Genomic DNA, 8718 nt, shown 5'->3' on the forward strand with positions numbered 1-8718 from the left:
TGAATAGATGGGAGTGAAAAAATTTTAATATACAATATTATTTTAATAATATAATTACATACCATATAAATATCCAAACTATCGCAATCGAAACAATATTTAATTAATAGAATAAGCTTGAAGAAGTTATATCGCAAATAAAACAATTATTTTGTTTTACAAACAGCCTGGACACGTTTTCAGTTATCAACTGCAGCTATTGTCTATGCTTTAATGCCACTTGATTCAATACACTTGACCACAAAAATAATGAATTGTTTGACCTTAGGTGCGCACTGGCAAACTCTGCCTAAAAGAATGTGGGTTTCACATCACCGCTAAACATCAAACAGTTCATATCGAGTACAGACTAGTACAAAAGTTGTAAATCTTTATAATGGAATTTTTAAAAAAAAGAAGTTGTAAATCTTTATAATGGAATTTTTTAATCGCGAATCCATTAGACTAATTATTGGAAGTTAATCCTAGATTAGTCACGTGGAATTCTTTTTTGCGTATCACTATCTTCTTAAATATCTCGATTTCCAATAATCAAAGACACTTTCATTTCTGAGTAGCTGAGATTTTAAAGTAGCAGAGAATATTAAAAATTTAATCCGGCCCGTGGGCCATATGTTGGCCATGCCTAAGGTAGACCCTGCAGGACACTGAGCAGGACAAGGTATCTCAACCTGGCACTGTTGACTTTGTTGGGACAGGAGGGACAATCCTGTGCTTGTAGGGTGTTCAGTTGCATTCCTGGCCTCTACCCACTAATTCAGGAGCATCCCTTCCCCCAGTTGTGACAGCTGAAAGTATCTCCAGATATTGCCAAATATCCCCTAAGGACAAAATCACCCCTGGTTGATATCCCCTAGTTTAGGTCAGCTGTTAAAATATAACCATCATGAAATAAAGCAAATCCTTAGGAATTAAGGGTTTGGGGAACATTCTAAGATTTATTAGTATTTATAGCATCTTATATTTTGGGCATGGAAGATTAGCGGAGTCCTTGTCTTCAAGGAGCTTACTGTTAAAAAAGGAAATACACCCATGTACATAAAGTACCATAGGAAGGATCTTTCCTTCCAAAGGAAGGGTGGGAGTCAGGAGGTCGGACCTCCATGAGAGAGGATGTCACTCTACCCGGCTGTTGATTCTATTCCTCATGACAAAGAGACCTTTTTCAGGCCAACCATGCTACTTTATTGTTTAACCACAGTATCATTATGATACCTAACAAAATGATTAAAAACTTCTTAATAACTTCTAATAATCAATCTGTCTTCACATGGACTGCTGGTTTGTCCAGGCAATTATTGATCCATGCATTTCCTTTGATTTTTATGTCACATCTCTTTACATCTAAAACATTTCTCTGCTCTCCTTTGTTTTTAATTGAGGAAATCCAGTCAGCTGCCCCCTAGGCTTTCCACATTCCAGATGTGGGGTATTCCTGTACTTTCTTCCTTTATCCTCTGTATTACATAGGAAGGTTGGATTTTAGATTTAGGTTCAAAACTTGTGGCAAATGTATATGGTAGTGTTTCTCCCCTCACCCTCACCCCAACAATTACTCCAACAGTGCCAGTGCTCGCATTCTTTTGGATGGTTAACTGTATGTGCCAACCTAGCTGGAAGAGATGCTATTCTAAGTAGCTAGCTACATTTGTGGTCATTTGTTATGCAGCAACCTAAAACATACATTCTTGTTCTTTCTCTAAACAATTGATCTGTTCAGGCTATTCTGTTTAAAATATTTCGTGAGTTCCCCATTGCCTGTCCGATAAAGCATGAAATTCCCTCAGGATCAGACATCCATCTCTCCTCTGGCCCCCACCCCCTCACACTATGTGCCACCTTACAGAGCAGGTGGCAGATATTTAAACACATTCTGCTTTTTCTCAAAGACTTCATACTGCTTGAAATTGGCCACCTCCTTGCTAACGATCTATTACTCATGTTTAGGGTCTCAGCTCAGAACCTTCTCCTGCAAGCCTTTCCTTGGACTTAAATTGAAGTCAAATATATAATCTTGGGTTCTTTCCCAAGTCACTTTTGTCTCACCATATTGTTACAATCTCTTGCCTCCCCCAGCTCCACTCACTAGGACCACAAGCTCCTGGTGCACAGGACTGGCCCTGATCTGCCTTGGCACCGTGGGCTCTCTACTGTTGGCTGAATAAAAGTAACCAGACTGCCCCTTGCCATCCTGCCACAAGCCTCAGTGACCTTGGAGCAGAACAGCTTGCTCTGAGCAGCCTTCCTGCCAAACTCTGAGGCTGTGGCGAGGAGCTTGCCCCACGGAGGCCAGGACTTCTGCACCCTCTCTGGTCTGCACTTGGACTTGGTGAGGAACAAGATGCTAGGGCAGGACAGCATGAGTCCAGGGCCCCCAGCAAGGAGCAGAGGAGCTTGTCCTCTCGTCTCCCCCAGTACTGGCTCTCAGACCTCTCCGCGGGAGCTCACATAAATGGACAAGTGGGCCAGCTTCAGGAGCCTCATTCTATATAGATGATGAGATCCGGCCACAGAAGCCCAAGGGAGGGCTCGGTCATCAGTGATGTCACCAATGGGTGGCTTGGGACGGGCTTGAGTCATTTGACCCCTATAATCTCCAGCCGCAAGTCCCTTTCCAATATTCCTTGCTGTGGACAAATGATCTTCATTCAGTTTCGTATAATTGTATAATGGAAGCACAGTTCCGAGTTGCCACCTCCAACTAGATTGCTGCTTCTGTTTAGAAAATGGGGAGTTGCTGTTAGCAAATAAGGACAGAAGGCTCAGTGTTCTCCCAAGACCAACCCAGCGAGATTCTCCGTTGTTGCCTTGCCCATTGTCTGTCAGTGGCCCCAGAGACACCCTCATCGGATCTCTGCTAATAACCGAGCGGTGAATGAACACGGCAGTCCCATCACCCAGATAGTTGCTTCTGAAAGTTTTTTTTTTTTTTTTTTTCCATATCAGCTGGAATATTTGTCAGGTTAAGGAAGAAGTTTTAACTGAACTTTAAGAAAAAAAAAACCCATACAGCTAGCTGATCGTTTGTATGCGGAATAGTAGCCCATCACGATTGGAAGCTGGAAGCTCTCAGATAAAACAACTCGTAATGAAAAGGGCCCTTCAATGTAGCTCACCTCTATTATTATAATAATAGGGGTCTCAAATGAAGCTGTTGAGAACAGTGGCTGCCCCTGACTAGAATTCAACCAGAAAGATCAAGAGAGAGCCCTAATTGCCTTTCTTCTCAGATCAAACAATTGACTTAATTCTCCAGGCCCATACACCGCAATGTGTTTGAGGAGATTCAAATAGGTTACTACAGAGGATTAAGGTTTTCTCCGCAGATTATACTTTTATGCCCTGTAGTTCATTGCTTGAAGTGTTAAGTAGCTTTGTCAAAATAAGGAAGGCTGGGAGGGTTTTTAGAAACTTACAAATCACACCCTTTTGCCCAGTAGCTCAGGGGAGGTCTGTTTTTCCCTTCCTCTTTTTTTAAAAAAATGTATTGGTTAAGGCTTGGAAGTGGGGAGAAATGAACCGTTTTAAAGATTAGTTGGAAACTTCAAGAGCTATCTCAGATAAGAGAAATAAAAGTGTGGGGGTTTATTGTGCTTCGCCTCTTAAAAATTGTTTCTCAAAATGATGCAGCCGAAGACGCCACATAAGGAGAAGGGATTTTCTCCTGAACGCTTAACTGCTGCGGAGAAGGTCTAGGGGGGCCGTGAAATCAGACCCTGGAGGCGTCTGTGGGCTGCGCTAATCAGGGTTATTCCACTCACGGATATTTCAGTCCTGCTGAAAGGAGCTGCTGGTGGAAATAGGCTTTCATTTTCTTACAATTGAGTATTCCCAGGAAAGGGCACTTGTCGAAGATTCGTCAGTGACATTCTGTCCTTGGGTCCACAGGTGGCTCAGTTGTTCTCCAAGGTCCCCCAGGAATGCGTCCCTCCTTAATCAAAGCGTTGTTCTGTGGATTTACCCAGGTCATTAACTGTGCGGGGCTTTGGTGGTTTGAGCACCACTCGCCCTTCTTCCGTTCTCCCGGGTCCAGAGCTCTGAGCAAAGCTACATTAAGTAGCTTAATTGATGTTGCCACATCGCACAACATACCTAGCAAATGCAAACTGCAGACCGGATAAGTCCCTGACAGTGGCAAGGCAACCTTGGTGTGCAAACACCTCTCAGAACCAGAGCAATTTTGTTTTCATCTAGCCTGACACTGTCACAGTTACTTCTGAGGTCGCCGTTTCAGATTTCCCAGAGCTCAGCCCCACGCACTGGGTGTTGGCAAGTGCCGGAAAGATCTCCCTCTTACTTTGATCTCTCATCTCCGCTGGCATGGACCTGGCTCCATTTTCCTCAGCCCCATCTCTGTCCTTCCCTGTGCAAGAAACCCGTAGAGACAGCAGCCGTCGCCAATCCCTCCAAACCACGACGGAGGTGCTGGGCGCCTGCTCCCGCCGCGGCGCTCCGCGGCCTGGGCGCCAGCTCCCGCCGCGGCGCTCCGCGGCCTGGGCGCCTGCGCCCAGGCCGTGGAGGGTGCTTGTGGACGGCTCCCCGAGAAGGGCACTTGCTGGTAGCCCTCAAGGCAGAGTTAGGTGGTGAGTGTGGGGTGTGAGATTGGCCCGGACAAAGCTAAATCACTCAGGAAGGGAGAAAAACCAAAGGCTTGGAGGGGAGAAGGCAGGAGAGCAGGATGAAGTGGCTTGCCGGTTCTCAGCATCTGGGCACAGCCAGGGCGGTGAGCAAGGGGGCTGGGCAGCAGAGCAGAGGAGGCACAGGGAGGGGTCTGGGCTGGACACGGAGAAAAGTTCAGTGCAGCTTCAGGGGCACATAGCTGTGTGGTCAGCATCACAAAATCCCTTTTTCTGTCTCCTTGGAGAGAGCATCTGCATAACACCCACTTCTCAGTGATGGAAGACAGCAACAGGATCAACAGCGCCGAGTCCAAGGCCCAGACTGCCCACGGGGAGAAAGCAGACCACTGGGCCTCATCATATCACATCGCCAGGGGGACTGGGCTTCCCACTGCGAGTCGTTTACATCTCTCCTCCTCTGTCACATTTCTGTTTTGGGTCATTCTCCTCCTGACTGAGCCCTACACCAGCCCTCTGCCCTTCTGTCCCCAAGCTTCAGCCTTCTCTGTATAGAGAACACCTATCCCTTAGGGTTTTGCCCAAATTAAGTCCCTGGGGGTCATGGCAGCATTCAAATTGATGAGATCCTCCAGATGCCTTGGATTCAAGTGCAGAATGAATGCTTTACTACGGGGGTCAGCAACCTTTTCGTGTAAAGGGCCTGATAGTGTGTATTTTAGGCACCGTGGGCCAACAAAGAAAACTGAGAATATTATGTAGATACCTCGAGAACGAGAGAGAGAACAAATTTTCACAGAATTTTTATTGGTAGCATTCAAAGCTTTGTAGACACCAAAATTTGGATTTCATATAACTTTTACATGCCACAAAATTATCTTCTTTTGATCTTTTTTTCCCCCCAATTATTTAAAGTGGTAAAACCTTTTCTTAGCTGGGGGATGTTGATCATGTGGTGGGCTGGGTTTCGCCCTGGGCTGTCGTTTGCCACCACCTCTGTTTTAAGAAAATGAAAATGTCTCTGTAAATGTAGTTGCACTCACAGCGTCCGTTCTTCCTGTAGCTCTGCAGACTCAGTCATAGTGATCTCATCAAAACCTCAGTCCCAGAGTCAGTGCCTGTGATTTGGGGCAGGTAGGGACAATGGAAGAAATTATAGAATTTTCTACTCCTCTTCCAGATAATTAGGCCGCGGGCCCAAATGCCTCTGTAATGAATGCTGGCGTAGCCTTCAGCATGTGCCCTTTGTCTGAAGTCTGCACCCGGGACCACAGCGGTGACCTTCCATTTTCATGACCACAGACGATTTTTGAAGTGTTTTAACATTGAGTATCATTTGATTTTCTTAACAACCGGAGAGGTTGAAAGGGTAATTATTATCTTCATTTTATGATTGAAAAGGACCTAAACAAAATCAAGGCTTCAAGAAGTCATGGCGCTGTCTGAGATCAGGCCTCTGGTCGTGGGTCGAGATGGGACCTCGGGTGGCTCGGGGCTAGGGGGGCAGCAACAAAGGCGGCACCGCAGGCTCAGTGGAGAGGAGCGACAGCCCACCGAGAATAAAGTAATCCCGCTCACATGAAAGGAATTGGGTTCATGTATGGAGATGAAAAAAAAACATTCCCTCTTTGAATGTTTCCATAAATATTTAGCTTTGTTTATTGTAACCTAAAAGCATATCTTAAGGTAAACGGCTCCAAAGTCTGAATATATCCAAAAGATAAAAAGAACAGACTTCAAGGTAATAATTATACTTCCAAAAACAGTCCCAGGATGCTTCTACGGCCAGTGCCTAGGATGCATGCTTTGTCGTTACCATCTGCGTTAAGGTCTTAAAGCAGGCAGCAAAGAGAATATTAAGAAAATCACAGTCACAGGTTGACCTGAAGGAAAGACACAGAGGCAGCGACGGTGACCCTTCCTCACAGATCTGAGTGAGATCACAGAGGCCCGCTGCCTTTATGAGCGGCGGCAGGTGAGTGGCGAGGCCACCCGACTGTCTGTGTGGGGCTAGCTTCCTTCTGGGGAGAGGTCAGGGAAGCTGGGACAGCCTGCTGCTGCTGCCTGCTTCTATCACAGCCTCTCGGTGACATCACACAAGCCCAGAGCACTTTGAACACTGCCCTCAGGAAGTGCCGCTTGGTGACAGAACTGATGCACTCAAGGGTAGCGGTTAAGAGCGAGCGAGCTCTGGAGTCACACTAACCGGGGCTCACATCCCAAGTCCTCCCCTTCCCGGCCTTGACCTTGGGGAGCCCGCCTTCCCAGAGTACACGGAGTATAGGGGAGGGTGATGTAGTCACTGTATCGTCAGCTCGTGAGGAGCACTAAACGAGTTAGTGCACGTAAGCTGCCTGGCACGTAGCAGGAGCACAATGCATGTGCCCTGTGGTTATGGGTGTTGTTAATCAAACCCAGTGGCAAACCTGGAATGGCTGATGACTCTGGAGAGGCAGCTTGATGGCAGAAGGAAAAGCGTTGGGCTGGGATTCAAAAGACTTGGGCTGCACGTCAAATTCTGACCCTTGGGAAAAGGTTAAGGTAAGCTTAGGCAAGCCGCTCTCAGAGCCTGAGTGGTCTCCTCTTAGAAATGAAGATAATAACGTCTACTTCACAAGGTCACTGGGAGGACTAAGTAAGATGGTGCGAGGTTGCTGGCTATATTGTATTATTACATCGTGCCACAGAAGTGTTCTATTATATATTGCTAAACACAGCAATATATACATATTTATATGTACACCGCATCTCATGTGTTAAAAGATTTGAGGTAGTCTTTAAACCTCAAGCAAAGCTCAATACATGAGAAGAATCCACCCACATAAATAAACATGCACACAAAATAATGGACTATAAATATGATTTAAAAATCAGGACTCGGGAATAGGTAAAAGTAGGAACAAAAGATCTAGGAGAAAGAAACATTAAAATTGTGGGTCAGGAGATTTTGTCTACTGTTCAAACTGAATAATTTATCACTTAGTTTTCTTGAGAGTCAAAGGAAAAACGGGGAGATGTGATTTTTTTAATTTGTTTTGAAAAACATTTACACTTTTATCTTGCCCTCTCTTCCCCTTCTGCTTTCCTCTCCTTCCTTCATTTCCTCCCCCCCTTCATTTTTCAAGGGAAACATTAGTTTGCAACCCTTACTACAACCTTGCCAAAGTAAGTAGATGAAGAAACCAAGGCTCAGAGAGGTCGCTAGCTTGCCTGAGGTCACACAACTAATAGAAGGCAAGGCTGGGATTCAAATTCAATTCCTAGGGTACCCAAAGCCCTTACTCCTCAATAAAATTGTTCAGCAAGAGCCTTCCTGGGCTGCAGCAGTGGGGAAGCTGTTTTCTAGAGAGTTAGCGGGGGACTGTTATGGTGCCCCAACTCTCAGCCCAACATGTGATTCAGCAGAAAATCACTTTTCAAGACCAAAGAAGAGAGGTGAACCCTCTTATTGGCTCAGTGCTGGGCAAGAAGAGCCAGCCTTCACGAAGGGCATCTTCTTGGGACACCGAGGAAAGAAAGGCAGTTGACTGTCCTTGGGCTCATGAATGAACTTAGCAGAGGGCACGTGCAGGGGTGTCCTCAGCCAACGATTGCTGCGGGCCCAGCACAATCTCACAGGAAGTGCCCTGAAACAGGAAGGAGCAGTGGAGAGCACATCCATCGGCCGAATGGGACAGGCAAGAAGAGGAGGAAGACAAAACGATTCTTCAAGTACCAACCAGCCAACCTCTTCTTCGGGTCCAGTAACGGATACCACCACTCCATTGTCCATCATTCCCTGGCATCGTAACTAAGTGAGGTACATAGTTCCCACTGGCCTTGTTAATAGATCCATAAAGTCCTGAGTTAAGGAGCTCCTTCAGGCACCATCATATTGATATCGGGTCTAGAGGAGCCTTCCCATCAATGCAGCCCACAGTAAGTGGCCCCTGGATTGCAGCAAGGTTTATATCTCTTCGCTTGGCTATCGATTGTGTTAGCATGGATTCCAGAACGCGTTCCTCAGTAGGCTCATCAGAGAGGCACTGAGTGACTGAGACTGCAGTGTCTTCAAGCCATTTATTTACCTGCAGCACGTGTGGCATCCAGTCTCCTAAGCCTTTTTCTTCTACTGTTTCTTGTCAAAGCCAAGGGCTTGACA

The sequence above is a fragment of the Saccopteryx leptura genome, chromosome 1 (genome assembly GCF_036850995.1).
Source record: "Saccopteryx leptura isolate mSacLep1 chromosome 1, mSacLep1_pri_phased_curated, whole genome shotgun sequence".
Lineage (NCBI taxonomy): Eukaryota > Metazoa > Chordata > Mammalia > Chiroptera > Emballonuridae > Saccopteryx > Saccopteryx leptura.